The following is a 22,003-nucleotide window of genomic DNA, read 5'->3' on the forward strand; positions in this document are numbered from 1 at the left end:
GGGTAGTGATATAGTCCCTCTAAACTCTGTTGCTTGGCATTGTTGTTCTTATGAGGTTGCAAGCCCTTCAGCTCTTTCAATACTTCCTTTTATTCCTCCAATGAGAGGGGTCCCGTTCTCAGTTCAATGGTTTGCTGCTAGTATTCAACTCTGTATTTGACATGTTCTAGCTGTGTCTCTCAGGAGACATCTATATCCAGGTATCGTATCTGTCATCAATAACAGTAGAGTCCCTTATTCTTGTAGAGGCTAGATGACCCAGTGTAAGGAAAACCTAAGGCAGTGAGGTGGATGGAAAGCCTCCTCATAGAAGCAGAGGAGGGTGAATGGGGTAGGGGATTTGCTGAGGGGAAAGCAGGAAAGGGGATAACATTTGAAATGTAAATATATAAAATATCCATTAAAATTTTATATACAACTTAAAAAAAAGAAAATTTCTTCAGTAAGTTTTATCGGAAAATTTTGCAATAGTTTAGTTATTCAGCAGAAACAAATTTTAAGTAGAATTCTTCCTTTTCTTTTGATCATTTTTATGTTAATAAGTAATGTTTCATTTTTGTAATATCTATAATTAGATATAACTGTCAGTTACATTAAAAATAATTGGTATTAAATATAATTTTGTTTAATTAAAGCAAATAAAATTAACCATAACTAGGGTTAAGTACCATTAAGTGATTTTAATTCCTAGCTGCAATTATTTATTTAACATGATTGCTGTTGTCATATAATGATGAAAGTTATAATTTGTACAGTAGAACCCACAGGTTTGAATAACAGCTCATTTTAAAGGATTTTTTTCAGTCATCTTTGCACTTTGTGCATCATATATGACACCATCTTCTGTTTTTGAACTACCAAAATCTATCCACGAAGTCTCAGGGGCGATCCTTGCTTTGCATTCACATCTGTGATTAATCTACAAAATACATAGCAAAAAATTGTCGGATCATATTCACACTAACCATTGTCCTGATTTACTGATAATTTCTAATATAATTTTTTACAAGTTGTAATTTTATCTTTAATAGTGCAACCAGAATATTTTGTCCTGTTCTGCTTCGAACATAATAACATCTGGTATGCTACTCCTGATGATTTTCCCTCTTAAATAAGAAGATAATCTATTGTCAAATCTAAAATCCAGAAGTCTAATATTGTGCTTGATGGCATACATATTTTTATTGTTAACTTCATGAGTATTATAGTTGTAAAATTTGTTTCTAATTGTATACTATAATTACCAGATTTTTCTTGTTAGTCTACATTGTTCATTTTCATCTCCTTACCATTAATTTTAAATAACGAAATTCTCATTGATATATTTCTGTGGGCTTTCACGTTGTCCTCAAAGTAAGCTTATTCCTCCAATTTCTCAAGATAACCATCTTTTTACTTAAAGTCATATATGTACACATGCACAATTTTATGTATTTATCTAAAATCAACTATCATGAATATCATTTTCAGAGCTCTCATATCATTTTAATAACAATAGTTATATCCCTTCAATTCCCCAGGAGAATGTCAGCTCTACTTTAATATCATGCATATGCACATATATCATTTTTTAATATTAAGTTATCCTGTTGTATCTTTTTAAATTTTTTTTATTTAGTTGGTATTTAATAGATGTCCATCTGCACCAGATCTATCTCCACTCCCTTGAAACTGGAGTTATAGATACTTGTGAGTTCTTCAGGAGAGTTGTAGGATAAGATTCATGTACATGTGTATGTCATAGGATGCGATCATGCCCTTATGACTTAATTATGAGATGCTATCAGCCTTCATTCTTTCTTTTCAGCATTCTTTCTTTCCTTTCTTTCTTTCTTCATTTCTACTTTTTTTGTCATTCAACTATCATCTATTTATTTATTTATTATTTGTAAAATAATACCAAAGGAAGAATATTTTCAGTTTTCTGTACGTTCTGTTTCTGATTCTGAGTTATTTTGCTTACTATGATAATCTATCTCTGTTTTGCATTAGTGGAGAAAGGGGAATGGACAAAGTAAAACAGAGTGCATGATGTCTTTGATGGAAATATCTACATTGAGCCTAATGCATATTCATCAAAAATGTCACACAGAGTATTTGTTAACAATTGAAACTATACTTGTTCATGTATTTGGATAGTATCAGAGCCCTTGTACATTGTCCTGTCTAGTTTACCAGTTTACCCATGGTCAGTCATTTAAAAGGAAGAAACCTCAGTTAAGAAAGTACATAAGATCCATCTGTAGGGCAAATTTTTCATTAATGATGCATGTAGGAAGGCTCAGAACATTGTGGGTGTTTGTGTTTCTAGGCTGCTAGCCTGGGTTATATAAGAAACCAGGCTGAGAGAAGTCATGGGAGTAAACCAGTTGACAGAACTGTTCTTCATGTCCTCTGCATCAGGTTCTGTTTTCAGAATCCTGCCCTTTTTGAGTATCTGTCCTGACTTCCTTCAGTAATGGACTACAATGTGGAATTTTAAGGTAAATAAGCCCTTTCCTCCAAACTTGCTTTTGGTCATGGTGTTATATCACAGCAATAGAAACAATAATTAAGGTAGAAATTGATACCAGGATAATGGTATATTGCTCTGACAAACCTAACCATGTTATTTTGGTAGGATTCTGTAAGGACCAAAGAACTTTGGTTGAGACTTCAATGAGATACTCTGTAAGTGCTTGGAAAATAAGAATGTGAAGAGTAGTACTAACAATGAAGGCCTGATTTGTAACATTTCAGAGGAAAGCAAAGACTATACCAGGCCATTAGATTAATAATTTGTGATTCTGTTCAGCTTGGGCTGAAGAACTACCTCTTATTAACAAATTGCCAGAACCACTGGAGTAAATGATTTTGCTTTGCTGAGGATAATTGATGGTGATCAACGGGGGCTAAAGAATACTCTGTCATTATAAGAGTTAGCAACATTGAGATTAACTCTTCCAAAAAGTTTTTCCTCAGTCACCATATGGAAGATGTTTTCTAGAAGTTGCTCAGGTTACACTAAATTTTGGCAGCTGAACTTGGTAGTGTAAGAGTTACCCAAATGCAACTGGTTTGAAAGTATGTAGCAGTTGGTCATGGAGAGCAGCTGAGGCTCCCTAGAGTGCACCAAAGCTGGAGTCCCTGCAGGTAGCCTAGTAGAGACTTTGAGAAAGTGCAGACTAGTTGCCACAGAAAATGCTAGCATTTGGAGTTGTAAGTACAATGGGATAGTTACAAAGAATAGATGCAAATATAGAGTAGAGCAAACCTTAGTCTAGAAGATGAAGTGTGTGTGTGTGTGTGTGTGTGTGTGTGTGTGTGTGTTTTGCAGAGGATGAAGTAAGAAAAATGACCCAAGCATTTGGAGCAATCCAGATTATTATAAGTGAATCAAAGATAAATAATATTTATTTATAGTTTTGGAGTTTGATTTTGCTTTGTACAGATTGTGACTGTGTCCTGATTCTTCCCTCTTGAAGTAAAGAAAATGTATTTAATGTAGAGGAGCCCACAGTGGAAAGAGTGACTTTTAAAGAGATTTTTAGGTTATTAAACAAGTACTTTAATATAAATTTTGTAAGAGAACATATTTATATTTTTGAAATTGTAAATCCTGTTGGACTTTTCCAATTTCATCAAATGTCCCTTGTTGTGATGTTGATTGTAATGTGTATTCTTAGGGATGAACAAAAAAGGAATGGTTATGGCTTAACAGAGATATTTTTGCTATTTGATGTTGACAACAGATCACTGGTCCTGAGTAGTTCAATGCACAATTTCATACAGCAATAAACAAAGGAGATAATCTCAACTGAGGAAATTCCCCTGATGGGGAAAGTCGAGTTCCTAGTGGGTAATTCCATCTCTCGGCTAGTGTTTATGAGTTCTGTCAGAAAGCAGTCTGAGCAAAGCCATTGGAGCAAGTCAGAAAAACTTTAAAGGCCTCTACATCAGCTGCTGACTCCAGGATCCTGGTCTATTTGAATTCTTTCCCTGACTTCCTTTGATGATGGACTATGATATGGAAGTGTAAGTCAAATAAACTCTTTCCTCTTAAATCTGCATTTGTTCATGGTGTTTCATTATAACTAAAGAAATAGTAACTAACTCACATCAATTTTTCTAGTCCTTAGTATTAAACTATGATTATTTGTACTTATTTTATGAAATCAGAACTGAATGCATGATAGTTAGGTAACTTTTCCCTAATAGGTGTTTGTTTTGTACTATATATAAAAATGTATGTAAAATGTAAATTTATATAAAATGTTTATTCAAAAGTCAATAACTGAACAAGAATGTATCTGTTTTGCACATATATGTCTGTAGGATGTGAAATGCTGGTCATTGTGCAAAGTATTTTCATTTCCATGGCTTTCTGAACTTGATAAATTTTAACATTTATAAATATTGTTTCTTTATTGTTAAATACTGTTTAATGATCTCAGTCCAATTTTCTCTAAGATATCCAACTATTTCTTTAGTAGTATGAAATGCCAAATCTAGTTTCTTAAAATAAAGTGCACTAAAACATAATTAATAAAAACACATTCTAGAGTCCCAAACCCGCGGATCCCAGCCTGCAGCAGCTCTCTGCTCCCAAACCCCGTGGTAGAGAGATCTCACCGCCTGGTCAGGTGGGCACTCCTGAGGCTGCAGAGCGGAAGAGACCACCAACACTGCCCACCACTGCCCACATCCCTGGCCCAAGAGCAAACTGTATAAGGCCTCTGGGTTCCCATAGAGGAGGGCCCAAGAGCAGCAGGACCACTGCGTCTGAGACACTGCTAGAACCTGAAGGGATCTACTGGATAAACAGTTCTCTGCACCCAAAACCTGTGGGAGGGAGAGCTAAACCTTCAGAGAGGCAGACACGCTTGGGAAACCAGAAGAGACTGCACTCTGCACACATCTTTGACGCCAGAGGAAAACACCAAACGCCATCTGGAACCCTGGTGCATGGAAGCTCCCTGAAAGGGCAGCACAGATCTTCCTGGTTGCTGCCGCCGCTGAGAGCTCATAAGCAACACCCCACGAGCAAACCTGAGCCTTGGGACCACAGGTAAGACCAACTTTTCTGCTGCAAGTGACCTGCCTGGTGAACTCAAGACATAGGCCCACAGGAACAGCTGAAGACCCGTACAGAGGAAACACTACATGCACGAAAGCAGAATACTCTGTCCCCATAACTGGCAGAAAGAAAACAGGAAAACAGGTCTATAGCACTTCTGACAGACAAACAGGCTTATAGGACAGTCTAGCCACTGTCAGAAATAGCAGAACAAAGTAAGACTAGAGATAATCTCATGGTGAGAGGCAAGCACAGGAACCCAAGAAACAGAAATCAAGGCTACATGGCATCATCAGAGCCCAATTCTCCCACCAAATCAAACACTGAATATCCAAACACAACAGAAAAGCAAGACCTAGATTTAAAATCATGTTTGATCATGAAGCTGGAGGACTTCAAGAAAGACGTGGACAGATATCATACAGACCCTAAGAGAACACAAATGCCAGCCCAGGTTACTGTATCCTACAAAACTCTCAATTAACATAGATGGAGAAATCAAGATATTCCATGACAAAACCAAATTTACAATATCTTTCTACAAATACAGTACTACAAATGATAATAAATGGTAAACCCCACATAAGGAGGCAAGCTATACCCTAGAGGAAGCAAGAAACTAATCGTCTTGGCAACAAAACAAAGAGAAGAAAAGCACACAAACATAACCTCATATCCAAATATGAATATAACAGGAAGCAATAATCACTATTCCTTAATATCTCTCAACATCAATGGCCTCAACTTCCCAATAAAAAGACATAGATTAACAAACTGTATACGCAACGAGGACCCTGCATTCTGCTGCCTACAGGAAACACACCTCAGAGACAAAGACAGACACTACCTCAGAGTGAAAGGCTGGAAAAAAACTTTCCAAGCAAATGGTCGGAAGAAGCAAGCTGGAGTAGCCATTCTAATATCAAATAAAATCAATTTTCAACTAAAAGTCATCAAAAAAGATAAGGAAGGACACTTCATATTCAACGAAGGGAAAATCAACGAAGATGAAATCTCAAAGAAATTAACAAAACCAAAACCAAACTACCTAGAAAAGACAGCTTGCTGATAAAGTATTTAAATTGAGAGAAAGGACTGAAAGACCTTGAGGGGGCTTGAGAATCCATATGAATAATGCCAACCAACCAGAGCTTCCAGGGACTAAGCCACTACCTAAAGACTATACATGGACTGACCCTGGACTCTGACCTCATAGGTAGCAATGAATAGCCTAGTAAGAGCACCAGTGGAAGGGGAAGCCCTGGGTCCTGCTAAGACTGAACCCCCAGTGAACATGATTGTTGGGGAGAGGGCAGTAATGGAAGGGGGAGGGGTTAGGGGGATGTTGGCCTGGAAACCGGAAAGGGAATAACAATTGAAATGTAAATAAGAAATACCCAATTTAATAAAGATGGAGAAAAATTGTAAGAGTGAATAATTTGTAATATACACTAGTTAATAGGAATTGGCCATGCTATGGTTGTCTTTCTTTGTGCCCAGCAATCAGATCTTGACACACATACACACACACAGACACACAGACACACAGACACACAGACACACACACACACACACACACACATCAAAGGTCTGTTTTTAATGTCTTGTTTTGAGTCTCCTGTATTTTCTCTAAACATTCAGACAGACATTCTTGCTTCTTCATTCATATCTGGCAAGTAGAGAGGGTTCTCAATGGGGTTCTAGCCTATTGATCTCCAGTTGTTCTTAACTGTGAGCTAGTATATTAATCTTATTTTTCTTTCTTATATCCCCATGTCATTACTCGTTTCTCATATCACCTTTCAAATAATCTACTAGGCTCCAGGCCACTGACTCTCTTTAAATAAGATGAAAAGAACATTAGCAACGTGAAGAAATGTTAGAACATTTCTTTGTTCTGTTAGAACAAAGCCCTAGACAATGTATATATAAGGTAAAAATAAAGTATAATCATAGGAGAAGTGAACAATAACTATAACTGAAAACAATTGTATCCAGGTGTGGAGTAAGGAAAGAGTGTAATTATGCTGGTTGGTATGACTTAAGTTCCCTTGAATAAAGCTAGGGCTGAATGTAATGATAAAATTGTATTATTGTTTTTAAAATATGTCTCTGACTATCTTTGTGAGGATATGTGCACATTAGTGGAAGTGGTCTCAGTCTAGATAGGAGAGCTGAGCTCCTGGTGCAGGAGTTCTAGATGATTGTGAGATAGACTGCATGAGAGCTAGGAACAAAACTTAAGTCATCTAGAAGACTATGAAGTGATCAGAAATATTGTGTAATTTCTCAATGCTCTAAAATAATTTTCAAAACAGATATAGTATAAATATAATCCATACTAGGATCTGATTATATAATTTCCAAGTAGTATGACACTACTACTAAGATATCCAACTGTTTCTTTAGCCATCATTATATATACTTAATATTAATATTTTGTCAGATACAATATTGAAAAATATCAGTTGAGTTATGGCCTTAAGGCTTTATGCATTTTCCTGAAAGCATTTCAGTTTGGGTCATTAAATGCTCTTCTTTTCAGAACATGGGGCTTTGCAAATACAATTCCTCAAATTTTCCCCCTTCATTTTGTTCTTTGGGTCTGATGTTACATTTATATTTTTTCAACATTTGCTTTGTAAATATGCAAAAATTCCTGCTTTTTTGTTTGTTAAACTGTTTATCATTCTGTTGTATGCACCCAGACTTCTTAGCACAGCACTGCAGCTGACATCACTGCTAGTTTTTCTTCTCTGTGTACTAGGTACTAGTATATGTGACAAAAGTAAAGAAGATTAAAACTCTTCATTTCTATTGGGAGTGGGTTGAATCTGCAGAGCAAGTCCAAGGAATTTATGTTATTGACATTGTTTATGTATCAAATTTATCACATTCAAAAGTGGTGTGTTTCAAAGAATTTATAATCTCTTTATAAAGTATGTCAGTTCTATAGTTTATGATGTCTTTTAGTTTATTATATTTCATTATAATTCTTTAAATCTCATAATGTTTTTGAACTTTATTTTAACATCTTTGAAAATTTCTTTCCAGTTAACCAGGATATAAAAGACACTAATTTGAAATAAATTATTTTAAAATATCATTTCCAAAAACATTATCTTTGTAGTAATCATTGTAATTAGCATTCTTTTACTTTAAAGTCTACTTTAATGACAGTGATTTTCTTTTTATAAGACTCTGTCCTTTAAATTCAACAAAGCAAAATTATGTCATATAATGAAATTCCTAATCTCTACATCATTCTCTATTTCTAATGACTCATGAAATATTTGGAGTTATTTACACTAGAATGTGGTTTTTTGTTTGTTTTTTTTAATTAATTGAGTATTTCTTATATACATTTCGAGTGTTATTCCCTTTCCCGGTATCCAGGCAAACAACCCCCTCCCCCCTCCCCTTCCATACGGGTGTTCCATTCCCAACCCTCCCCTCATTGCTACCCTCCCGCCACCAGTCTAGTTCACTGGGGGTTCAATCTTAGCAGGACCCAGGGCTTCCCCTTCCACTGGTGCTCTTACTAGGATATTCATTGCTACCTATGGGGTCAGAGTCAAGGGTCAGTCCATGTATAGTCTTTACGTAGTGGCTTAGTCCCTGGAAGCTCTGGTTGCTTGGCATTGTTGTACTTTTGGGGTCTCGAGCCCCTTCAAGCTCTTCCAGTTCTTTCTCTGATTCCTTCAATAGGGGACCTATTCTCAGTTCAGTGGTTTGCTGCTGGCATTCGCCTCTGTATTTGCTGTATTCTGGCTGTGTCTCTCAGGAGCGATCTACATCCGGCTCCTGTCGGTCTGCACTTCTTTGCTTCATCCATCTTGTCTAATTGGGTGGCTGTATGTGTATGGGCCACATGTGGGGCAGGATCTGAATGGGTGTTCCTTCAGTCTCTGTTTTAATCTTTACCTCTCTATTCCCTGCCAAGGGTATTCTTGTTCCCCTTTTAAAGAAGGAGTGAAGCATTCACATTTTGATCATCCGTCTTGAGTTTCATTTGCTCTAGGCATCTAGGGTAATTCAAGCATTTGGGCTAATAGCCACTTATCAATGAGTGCATACCATGTATGTCTTTCTGTGATTGGGTTAGCTCACGCAGGATGATATTTTCCAGTTCCAACCATTTGCCTACGAATTTCATAAAGTCGTTGTTTTTGATAGCTGCTTAATATTCCATTGTATAGATGTACCCCATTTTCTGTATCCATTCCTCTGTTGAAGGGCATCTGGGTTCTTTCCAGCTTCTGGCTATTATAAATAAGGCTGCAATGAACATAGTGGAGCACGTGTCTTTTTTATATGTTGGGGCATCTTTTGGGTATATGCCCAAGAGAGGTATGGCTGGATCCTCAGGCAGTTCAATGTCCAATTTTCTGAGGATCTTCCAGACTGATTTCCAGAATGGTTGTACCAGTATGCAATCCCATCAACAATGGAGGAGTGTTCCTCTTTCTCCACATCCTCGCCAGCATCTGTTCTCCACTGAGTTTTTGATCTTAGCCATTCTCACTGGTGTGAGGTGAAATCTCAGGGTTGTTTTGATTTGCATTTCCCTTATGACTAAAGATGTAGAACATTTCTTTAGGTGTTTCTCAGCCATTCGGCATTCCTCAGCTGTGAATTCTTTGTTTAGCTCTGAACCCCATGTTTTAATAGGGTTATTTGTTTCCCTGCGGTCTAACTTCTTGAGTTCTTTGTATATTTTGGATGTAAGGCCTCTATCTGTTGTAGGATTGGTAAAGATCTTTTCCCAATCTGTTGGTTGCCGTTTTGTCCTAACCACAGTGTCCTTTGCCTTACAGAAGCTTTGCAGTTTTATGAGATCCCATTTGTCGATTCTTGATCTTAGAGCATAAGCCATTGGTGTTTGGTTTAGGAAATTTTTTCCAGTGCCCATGTGTTCCAGATGCTTCCCTAGTTTTTCTTCTATTAGTTTGAGTGTGTCTGGTTTGATGTGGAGGTCCTTGATCCACTTGGACTTAAGCTTTGTACAGGGTGATAAGCATGGATCTATCTGCATTCTTCTACATGTTGACCTCCAGTTGAACCAGCACCATTTGCTGAAAATGCTATCTTTTTTCCGTTTGATGGTTTTGGCTCCTTTGTCAAAAATCAAGTGACCATAGGTGTGTGGATTCATTTCTGGGTCTTCAATTCTATTCCATTGGTCTATCTGTCTGTCTCTGTACCAATACCATGCAGTTTTTATCACTATTGCTCTGTAATACTGCTTGAGTTCAGGGATAGTGATTCCCCCTGAAGTCCTTTTATTGTTGAGGATAGCTTTAGCTATCCTGGGTTTTTTGTTATTCCAGATGAATTTGCAAATTGTTCTGTCTAATTCTTTGAAGAATTGGATTGGTATTTTGATGGGGATTGCATTGAATCTGTAGATTGCTTTTGGTAAAATGGCCATTTTTACTATATTAATCCTGCGAATCCATGAGCATGGGAGATCTTTCCATCTTCTGAGGTCTTCTTCAATTTCTTTCCTCAGTGTCTTGAAGTTCTTATTGTACATATCTTTTACTTGCTTGGTTAAAGTCACACCGACGTACTTTATATTATTTGGGTCAATTATGAAGGGTGTCGTTTCCCTAATTTCTTTCTCGGCTTGTTTCTCTTTTATATAGAGGAAGGCAACTGATTTATTTGAGTTAATTTTATACCCAGCCACTTTGCTGAAGTTGTTTATCAGTTTTAGTAGTTCTCTGGTGGAACTTTTGGGATCACTTAAATATACTATCATATCATCTGCAAATAGTGATATTTTGACTTCTTCTTTTCCGATCTGTATCCCCTTGACCTCCTTTTGTTGTCTGATTGCTCTGGCTAGAACTTCAAGAACTATATTGAATAAGTAGGGAGAGAGTGCGCAGTCTTGTCTAGTCCCTGATTTTAGTGAGATTGCTTCAAGTTTCTCTCCATTTAGTTTAATGTTAGCAACTGGTTTGCTGTATATGGCTTTTACTATGTTCAGGTATGGGCCTTGAATTCCTATTCTTTCCAGGACTTTTATAATGAAGGGGTGTTGATTTTTGTCAAATGCTTTCTCAGCGTCTAATGAAATGATCATGTGGTTTTGTTCTTTCAGTTTGTTTATATAATGGATCACGTTGATGGTTTTCCGTATATTAAACCATCCCTGCATGCCTGGGATGAAGCCTACTTGGTCATGTTGGATGATTGTTTTGATGTGCTCTTGGATTCGGTTTGCCAGAATTTTGTTGAGTATTTTTGCGTCGATATTCATAAGGGAAATTGGTCTGAAGTTCTCTTTCTTTGTTGTGTCTTTGTGTGGTTTAGGTATAAGAGTAATTGTGGCTTCGTAGAAGGTATTCGGTAGTGATCCATCTGTTTCAATTTTGTGGAATAGTTTGGATAATATTGGTATGATGTCTTCTATGAAGGTTTGATAGAATTCTGCACTAAACCTGTCTGGACCTGGGCTCTTTTTGGTTGGGAGACCTTTAATGACTGGTTCTATTTCCTTAGGAGTTATGGGGTTGTTTAACTGATTTATCTGTTCCTGATTTAATTTCGGTACCTGGTATCTGTCTAGGAAATTGTCCATTTCCTGAAGATTTTCAAGTTTTGTTGAATATAGGTTTTTATAGTAAGATCTGATGATTTTTTGAATTTCCTCTGAATCTGTAGTTATGTCTCCCTTTTCATTTCTGATTTTGTTAATTTGGACGCACTCTCTGTGTCCTCTCGTTAGTCTGGCTAAGGGTTTATCTATCTTGTTGATTTTCTCAAAGAACCAACTTTTGGTTCTGTTGATTCTTTCTATGGTCCTTTTTGTTTCTACTTGGTTGATTTCAGCTCTGAGTTTGATTATTTCCTGCCTTCTACTCCTCCTGGGTGTATTTGCTTCTTTTTGTTCTAGAGCTTTTAGGTGTGCTGTCAAGCTGCTGACATATGCTCTTTCCTGTTTCTTTCTGCAGGCACTCAGCGCTATGAGTTTTCCTCTTCGCACAGCTTTCATTGTGTCCCATAAGTTTGGGTATGTTGTACCTTCATTTTCATTAAATTCTAAAAAGTTTTCAATTTCTTTCTTTATTTCTTCCTTGAAAAGGGTTATCATTGAGTAGAGCATTGTTCAATTTCCACGTGTATGTGGGCATTCTTCCTTGATTGTTTTTGAAGACCAGTTTTAGGCCGTGGTGGTCTGATAGCACGCATGGGATTATTTCTAACTTTCTGTACCTGTTGAGGTCCATTTTTTGACCAATTATATGGTCAATTTTGGAGAAAGTACCATGTGGAGCTGAGAAGAAGGTATATCCTTTTGCTTTAGGATAGAATGTTCTATAAATATCCGTTAAGTCCATTTGGCTCATGACTTCTCTTAGTCTGTCTACATCTCTGTTTAATTTCTGTTTCCATGATCTGTCCATTGATGAGAGGGAGTGTTGAAATCTCCCACTATTATTGTGTGAGGTGCAATGTGTGTTTTGAGCTTTAGTAAGGTTTCTTTTACATATGTAGGTGCCCTTGTATTTGGGGCATAGATATTTAGGATTGAGAGTTCATCTTGGTGGATTTTTCCTTCGATGAATATGAAGTGTCCTTCCTTATCTTTTTTGATGACTTTTAGTTGGAAATTGATTTTATTTGATATTAGAATGGCTACTCCAGCTTGCTGCTTCTGACCATTTGCTTGGAAAATTGTTTTCCAGCCTTTCAGTCTGAGGTAATATCTGTCTTTGTCTCTGAGTTGTGTTTCCTGTAGGCAACAGAGTGCAGGGTCCTCGTTGCGTATCCAGTTTGTTAATCTATGTCTTTTTTTGGGTAGTTGAGGCCATTGATGTTGAGAGATATTAAGGAATAGTGATTATTGCTTCCTGTCATATTCATATTTGGATGTGAGGTTATGTTTGTGTGCTTTCATTCTCTTTGTTTTGTTGCCAAGACGATTAGTTTCTTGCTTCTTCTAGGGTATAGCTTGCCTCCTTATGTTGGGCTTTACCATTTATTATCCTTTGTAGTGCTGGATTTGTAGAAAGATATTGTGTAAATTTGGTTTTGTCATGGAATATCTTGGTTTCTCCATCTATGGTAATTGAGAGTTTTGCAGGATACAGTAACCTGGGCTGGCATTTGTGTTCTCTTAGGGTTTTTATGACATCAGTCCAGGATCTTCTGGCCTTCATAGTTTCTGGCGAGAAGTGTGGTGTGATACTGATAGGTCTGCCTTTATATATTACTTGACCTTTTTCCCTTACTGCTTTTAATATTCTTTCTTTATTTTGTGCGTTTGGTGTTTTGACTATTATGTGATGGGAGATGTTTCTTTTCTGGTCCAATCTATTTGGAGTTCTGTAGGCTTCTTGTATGCCTATGGGTATCTCTTTTTTAGGTTAGGGAAGTTTTCTTCTATGATTTTGTTGAAGATATTTACTGGTCCTTTGAGCTGGGAGTCTTCACTCTCTTCTATACCTATTATCCTTAGGTTTGATCTTCTCATTGAGTCCTGGATTTCCTGTATGTTTTGGACCAGTAGCTTTTTCTGCTTTACATTATTTTTGACAGTTGAGTCAATGATTTCTATGGAATCTTCTGCTCCTGAGATTCTCTCTTCCATCTCTTGTATTCTGTTGGTGAAGCTTGTATCTACAGCTCCTTGTCTCTTCTTTTGGTTTTCTATATCCAGGGTTGTTTCCATGTGTTCTTTCTTGATTGCTTCTATTTCCATTTTTAATTCCTTCAACTGTTTGATTGTGTTTTCCTGGAATTCTTTCAGGGATTTTTGTGTCTCCTCTCTATGGGCTTCTACTGTTTTATTTATGTTTTCCTGGAATTCTTTCATGCATTTTTGCGATTCCTCTCTGTAGGCTTCTACTTGTTTATTAATGTTTTTCTGTGTTTCTCTAAGGGAGTTCTTCACGTCTTTCTTGAAGTCCTCCAGCATCATGATCAAATATGATTTTGAAACTAGATCTTGCTTTTCTGGTGTGTTTGGACATTCTATGTTTGTTTTGGTGGGAGAATTGGGCTCCGATGATGCCATGTAGTCTTGGTTTCTGTTGCTTGGATTCCTGCGCTTGCCTCTCGCCATCAGATTATCTCTAGTGTTACTTTATTCTGCTATTTCTTACAGTGGCTAGACTGTCCCTATAAGCCTGTGTGTCAGGAGTGCTGTAGACCTGTTTTACTGTTTTCTTTCAGCCAGTTATGGGGACAGAGTGTTCTGCGTTCGTGCATGTAGTGTTTCCTCTGTACAGGTCTTCAGCTGTTCCTGTGGGCCTGTGTCTTGAGTTCACCAGGCAGGTCACTTGCAGTATACAAGTTGGTCTCACCTGTGGTCCTGAGGCTCAAGTTCGCTCGCGGGTTGCTGCCGACAGGCTCTTTGTGGCGGCAGAAACCAGGAAGACCTGTGCCGCCCCTTCCGGGAGCTTCAGTGCACCAGGGTTCCAGATGGCCTTTTGTGTTTTCCTCTGGTGTCCGAGATGTATGTACAGAGAGCAGTCTCTTCTGGTTTCCCAGGCTTGTCTGCCTCTCTGAAGGTTTAGCTCTCCTTCCCACGGGATTTGGGTGCAGAGAACTGTTTGCTTTGTTGCTTTTCAAAATCTCTTCTTACATCTAAAGTTCCCAAAATTATTTTATTTTTCTGATTTAAGATTCAACCATGCTCCCCAACCCTCTATTATTACAATGTTCTTACCTAGTAAGCTTAGTATGCATGTTATTTTTACTCAATTATTTTTCCACACCTTCTAATATCTAACCAAATTTCTGATAAGAGGCCACCATCTTAATGTAATATGTTGCAAACATATGGAATTTAACCTCATGTGCTGGCAGTGACAATTGAAGAGACAGCTATAATGAAGAATCTCTTGCCCATGGTCATTAAGTTTCTAAATTCTGGTGTTAGGAATGCTGACCTAACTGTTTCATACTGGTCAATATTGTCGTTCACATGAATATTGTTTGCTTTTCTACCCTGGCAACTTAAATTGTCTTTTCTGGTACTATGCTGGCAAGAATACAAAAAAGACTTTCAGGAAGAACAAGCTCAGATTCTCTCTTTCCTATGTCATAAATGTACAATAAATGTAAAATGTCTCCAGGTGGTGCAGTGTTAGACCTAGTACCATAATTTTGTTAGGACAAACAATGTTTCCATTATGTTTCAAATTCATTTTGTATTTCCTTTAATCTTAACTTTAAACAAATTTTAGGTAAAATTATTTTTAAATAAATTTAAATATATATTGGAATTTTTTTCCACATATATAAATAATTATATGGAACATCTTTCAAGAAACCTCTTTTATGCAATTCTATAAAACCTGTTCTGTATGCTGTAAATGGTTCATTCTTACAGTGTAGTTCAGTGATTACTAAATTATAATGCTGATTTACAGTTTTGGAAAAAATGGTAAGGTCACTTTACACATGTATTGCATATGGATGTCATAATTGCAATGGTTGATAGAATCATCAATCTTCATTTTAATAGTTTAATAAAAGTTTAAGATTATAAATCTGTGTTTTATATACCAGCATGAGAAAATAATATACATTACGTTTAGTCATTGAGTTCTGCAGATAAGTCAGTGAAAAAATTTCAAACCTAAAGTTCCAGCCTGTTTCATGTTTTGGTAGGATCATTGCAAGGGTTTTCCCCCATATAATCAAATTATTGTGCTATTTAAAAACTTATATGCTAAAACATATTGACAATAGATCATATATATAACTTGTGATATCATTGAAAACATATATACCCACAATATGAAGCATACATACACCATTTATTGTTATGAGACTATCATACACACACACACACACACACACACACATATCAGTATCAATCATTATATAATCAGAACAAGTTTTAAATTTTACTATTTATTAGTGTGTGTGTGTGTGTGTGTGTGTGTGTGTGTGTGTGTGTGTCTGTGATTTTTATATGATATAGCATATGTACAGAGGACAGAGGACAACTTATAGCCATAGGTTTTTTTTTCTACATTTACTTACTTCTTGAGACTCAATACAGGTTTACCCTTACTCAGACATTTTCATTTAAAAATTACATGTGGACATGCAATTGTATGCCCTTAAATATATCACCAAATGTTTATGTCATATTGCTATAGTCATAGATCAGCATCTCACTCAGTCCTCCTCAGAGAAGATTCATTATCTTTTACGTAAAAGGGAGTGAACATAGAAACCTATAAATGTGCAATGTGCAGATATGGCAGACTTCAGAGCACTGAGCACTAAATGGAATGTCTTTCTATCCCCCTTTATTCAACTCTACTGGGTCTTTGTATAGAGGGAGGGAGAAAGATTGTAAAATCCAGAAGTGGTACCTGGCATCATCCATAAACAACTGGACTGATATGCATATGAACTCACAGATCTGTACAGGATGCACAAGACCTTCATTGGTTCAATCCAGAGCAACCTCCACCCTGGGGAAGGGAAGTATACACAGATTCCCACCCCTAACCAAAAATTGTTTGCAATTGCTACTTCCTAAGTAAGGAAAATTAATTTACTCTAATGAAATTACATTGCATGTATCAACCATTCTCCAGGGCAGGTCCATATGCAGAAGTATTTGGCTAACACAAAACAAATTTATACCTTTTTGTAACCTTCCATTTTGCTTTTACATTTTTGTTTTGTATTTGTCTTGATTCAATTGTTTTCAAGAAACATACATCACACACACACACACACACACACACACACAGAGAGAGAGAGAGAGAGAGAGAGAGAGAGAGAGAGAGAAAGACGCACACACTGTGGGGGGAGAGAGAGAGAGAGAGAGAGAGAGAGAGAGAGAGAGAGAGAGAGAGAGGAGAGAGAGAGAGAGGAGGGAGAGAGAGAGAGAGAGAGAGAGAGAGAGAGAGAGAGGAGGTCGATAGTTATTTTGGGATATTGGGATGATATGGGAGGAAGGGTGGAGGGCAAATACAATATGTTGTATGAAAATACAATACATTCTATGAAAATGTTATATAAAAATAATTCAGTTAAAAATCACTTCCAGACTCACATTATTCATGTATTGCAAGTAAACCTTTCTTTTGGATGGAGAGTTTAGAAGTAAGCATATTGTTTGTAGTAATTTTTGATTATAATTTAAAATTATGAGGTTTTAGTCAATTAGAATATGATTTATTTTTAAACCATTTCCTTTAAACAAGTTCTAAATGGGGTGTGATAAAAGTATGCAATCTTGTTACAAAAGGATAGCTCTTTCAACCTGACAAAAACATAGAAAGACCAAATAAAGTATCATAAGAAGATTTTTTTCTATACATAGTGGCCTGTTGTCTTCATTGATATAAAGTAACATTCTCATTTTGGCTGTATAATTCCCTAGACAAAGAGATAGGAACTGTAAAAGAGTAGACAATTTGAGTATCCACAAATATACAAAAAAGTCACTGAGCACAAATACATTTCTTTCTCTCTGCTTTTGACTGTATATGAATGAACTAGTATTTGAAGTTCCTGTTTTGACTACGTCACAACAATGGATGATAGTCTGCACTTAAAGACTGAAATCGACCCATTTGTTAACTATTTTTTTGTTTGTTGTTGTTGTTGTTGTTGTTGTTGTTGTTGTTGTTGCTGGAACTCAAAGTTGAGCCCATCTTATAAGATCAATTGAAATGAAACAATAACACTAGCTTCTAAAATTATCCTGATTAATAAAGATGAAATATATTAATTTATGTGACACACTTACAAGAGAATCTGTCTTGTGTCTAAAAATAAGTCTGTATTATTGACAAAACTGACAATATTAGTATTAAACATTGCTATAGTCATCATTATAGAATTAGGAAGAAATCAATTTTATTTATTTCCTCAATGTAATCAGAAATAGTAGACAATAGCAAGGAAAGATAGGATTTTCTGAAAGACTATTCTACATTGTTTTTGACTAAAACAAAAAGAACATTTTGTTTGAAATTATAAATCATCCAAAACGTGCTGGGTAGAAACCACTGTTCTGTAATAGCACTTTACCCAGAAACCAAAAATTCCCTAAGGAGACAAACAACACAGATCATCTATAGAGTAATATGGATTCTGGAAACTTACTTCAATAATAAAGAGGGTAGAAAATTCTGTTGAGGTGGGAAACATTTTACCATATCTATAAAGCTTCCATCACACTCTAATCAGAAGGGGGAAGGAAGATGTCAGAAATATATGTATCTCTAATTTTGAAGTCATTTTCCATTGGAGAAATTTCTAAATATTTCTAAGTTAAATGTGAAGCCCTTAAATTTTCTTCTCTTTGAAAATTCCTATCAAAACAACATAAAATCTTCCCTGTTAGAGTGGTGTGAATCAGAATGAACCCCTCACAGACTCATATATATTGAATGCTTGGCTCAGAGAGAATCCCCTGTTATGTAATGTGGCCTATTTCAAAGAAGAGTGTCGCTGTGAGTTTGGGATTGGGGTCTCATAGGCTCTATCTATGTCCTGTGTGACAAAATCTCTTGATTTGCTTCCTGCAGATCAAATGTAGATCTCTCCACTCCTCCAGCACCATGTCAGCCTGCACACACCACGCTTTTCACAGAATGGTAAGAATATACCAAACCTCTGAAGCTGTAAACCAGCACAATTAATTATCTCCCCTTCAAGTGTCTTTAAAGAAATAGAAACCAACTTTGACACTTATAAAAGCATTTTTCGGATGCCGATATTGCAAAATTGAAGAAAGAACATAAGATATCAAAAGCCTTGTGTAAATGATTTCACTATAACAACAATGTGTCTCCTCAACTTGAATAGGTAATATAAAAGATTATAACCATATTACAAAAAGCTTGAATCTGTATGATTTGTGGAAAAGATGAATAAATTTCTGATATTCTTGATTATAAAACTCCTAGCAATATTAATAGATAATTCTTAATATAAACAACTATTGGGTTGGAAAAATTTAACAGATGGTAAGTTTTGTCTCTGATTGATCCTTCCCAACTACTCCAAGTACTAAAACCCATGTAAAACTTCTTTCACTGAAGTAATGATTTACATAGCTTTTTGGTTCCAATTATCTTTCACTCGATTCACAATGAGATACAGGACAATTTTATATTGATAATATACAATGAATTTTATTATCCTTGACAATAATTTACTTGAATTATTCATTGATTCTTAAATATCCCTCAATATGAACAGCAATGTATATAATAGAGTTGATTGATACTAAAAAAACTGAATTTATTAGCTAATAACCACTTATCAGTGCGTGCAAACCAAGTGTGTTTTTTTGTACTCAAAAGTTCGAATTACCCAAGATACAATCCACAGAACACATGAAGCTCAAGAAGGATAAACAAAGTGAGGTTGCTTCAGTCCTTTTTAAAGGGGGAACAAAAACATTCATAGGAGGAGATATAGAGACAATGTTTGGAGTAGAGACAGAAGGAATGACCATTCAGAGCATGCTCCACCTGGGGATCCAGCCCATATACATACAGCTTGCTAATGCCAAGGAGTGCATACTGACAGGAGCCTGATATAGCTGTCTCCTAAGAGACTCTGTCAGAGCATGACCAATACAGAGGCGAATGCTAACAGCCAACCATTGAACTGAGAATGGGGTCTCCATTGGAGGAGTTAGAGAAAGGGTTAAAGGAGATGAAGGGCCTTGCAACCCCATAAGAATACCAACCAGATCTCTCAGGGACTAAACCACTCCCTAAGGAGTACACATGGACAGACCCATGGCTCCAGCTGCTTGTGTAGAGGAGGATGGTGTTGTTGGGCACAAATGGAGGGAGAAGCCCTTGGTCCTACCATGGCTGGACCCTGCCAGTGTAGGGGAATGTCATGGTGGGGATGCAGGAAGAGGTGGGTGGTTGGGAAGGGAGAACATACTCATAGAAGAAGGGGAAAGGGGGATGAGATAGGGGGTTTGTGAACAGGAAACTGGGAAAAGGAATAACATTTGAAATGTAAATAAAAATCCAATAAAGAAAGAAACATTTCAATGGGACAGATTCCTATTTGTACAATATTATAAAACATATTGTAATAATATAAATATTATGTAGTACATAATAATATACATAATACATAATAATATAAACAATAAAATACTAAGACATACATTTATAAATGCAAAATACAAAACAAAACAAAAAAACCCGAATTAAACAAAGTCAAAAATATGTTTCTGCCATCTTAGCTACCAAACTGATTAATAGTGTTTTCTATGAAATTAATGTAATTAAAAATAAATTTCCTGCAATTTCATTTTTTTATTTTTTTAACATATATTTCTTTACTTACATTTCAAATGACATTCCTTTTCCTGGTTTCCTGTCCATAAGCCCGCATCCCCAACCCCTTCCCCATAAGGGTGTTTTCCCCCCATCTACCTCCTTTACTGTCCAGGCCCCCGACATTCCCCTGCACTGGGGGCCCAATCTTGGCAGGACCAAGGGCTACTCCTTCCACTGGTGCCCCAACAAGGCTTTTCTCTGCTACATTTGCACTTGGAGCCCTGGGTCTGTCCATGTATAGTCTTTTTTTTTTTTTATTAACTTGAGTATTTCTTATATACATTTCGAGTGTTATTCCCTTTCCCGGTATCCGGGCAAACATCCCCCTCCCCCCTCCCCTTCCTTATGGGTGTTCCCCTCCAACCCTCCCCCCATTGCCGCCCTCCCCCCACCAGTCTAGTTCACTGGGGGTTCAGTCTTAGCAGGACCCAGGGCTTCCCCTTCCACTGGTGCTCTTATTAGGATATTCATTGCTACCTATGAGGTCAGAGTCCAGGGTCAGTCCATGTATAGTCTTTAGTTAGTGGCTTAGTCCCTGGAAGCTCTGGTTGCTTGGCATTGTTGTACATATGGGGTCTCGAGCCCCTTAAAGCTCTTCCAGTTCTTTCTCTGATTCCTTCAACGGGGGTTCTATTCTCAGTTCAGTGGTTTGCTGCTGGTATTCGCCTCTGTATTTGCTGTATTCTGGCTGTGTCTCTCAGGAGCGATCTACATCCGGCTCCTGTCGGTCTGCACTTCTTTGCTTCATCCATCTTGTCTAATTGGGTGGCTGTATATATATATGGGCCACATGTGGGGCAGGCTCTGAATGGGTGTTCCTTCTGTGTCTGTTTTAATCTTTGCCTCTCTCTTCCCTGCCAAGGGTATTCTTGTTCCCCTTTTAAAGAAGGAGTGAAGCATTCACGTTTTGATCATCCGTGGGTACTGGTTTAGTCCCTGGAAGCTCTGGCTTATTGGCATTGTTGTTCTTATGGGGTCGCAAGCCCCTACAGCTCTTTCAATCCTTCCACTAATTCCCTTAAATGAGGTCCTGTTCTTAGTTCAAGATTTGCTGCTAGCATTGACCTCTGTATTGGAAATGCTTTGGATATGTCTCTCAGGAGAGATATACATCTGGTCCCTTTCAGCATGCACTTTTTAGCTTCATCAACCTTATCTAGTTTTGGTGGCTGGATATATATGGGCCACATGTGGAGTAGGCTCTTAATGGCTGTTCCTTTAGTTGCTAATCTAAACTTTGCTTGCATATCTCCTCCTATGGATATTTTCTCTTATTAAGAAGGAGTGTTAGGGGCTGGAGAAATGGCTCAGTGGTTAAGAGCACTGACTGCTCTTCCAGAGGTCCTGAGTTCAAATCCCAGCAACCACATGGTGGCTCACAACCATCTGTAATGGAATCCGATGCCCTCTTCTGGTGTGTCAGAAGACAGCTACAGTATACTCATATACAAAATAAATAAATAAATCTTTTTTTTAAAAAAGGAGTGTTTTTATTTTTTTATTTTTTATTTTATGTTTTTGTGGGAAGGTTGCAAGAGTGAAGGGCAGATAGGAGGGAATGGGGTGATGTGGGGGACTGGGGTACATGATGTGAAACTTACACGAATAAAAAGTATAAAAAAAAAGGAGTGGGAGCATCTGC

Source organism: Rattus norvegicus, chromosome 5 (assembly GCF_021556685.1).
Source record: "Rattus norvegicus strain SHRSP/BbbUtx chromosome 5, alternate assembly SHRSP_T2T, whole genome shotgun sequence".
Taxonomy (NCBI): Eukaryota; Metazoa; Chordata; class Mammalia; order Rodentia; family Muridae; genus Rattus; species Rattus norvegicus.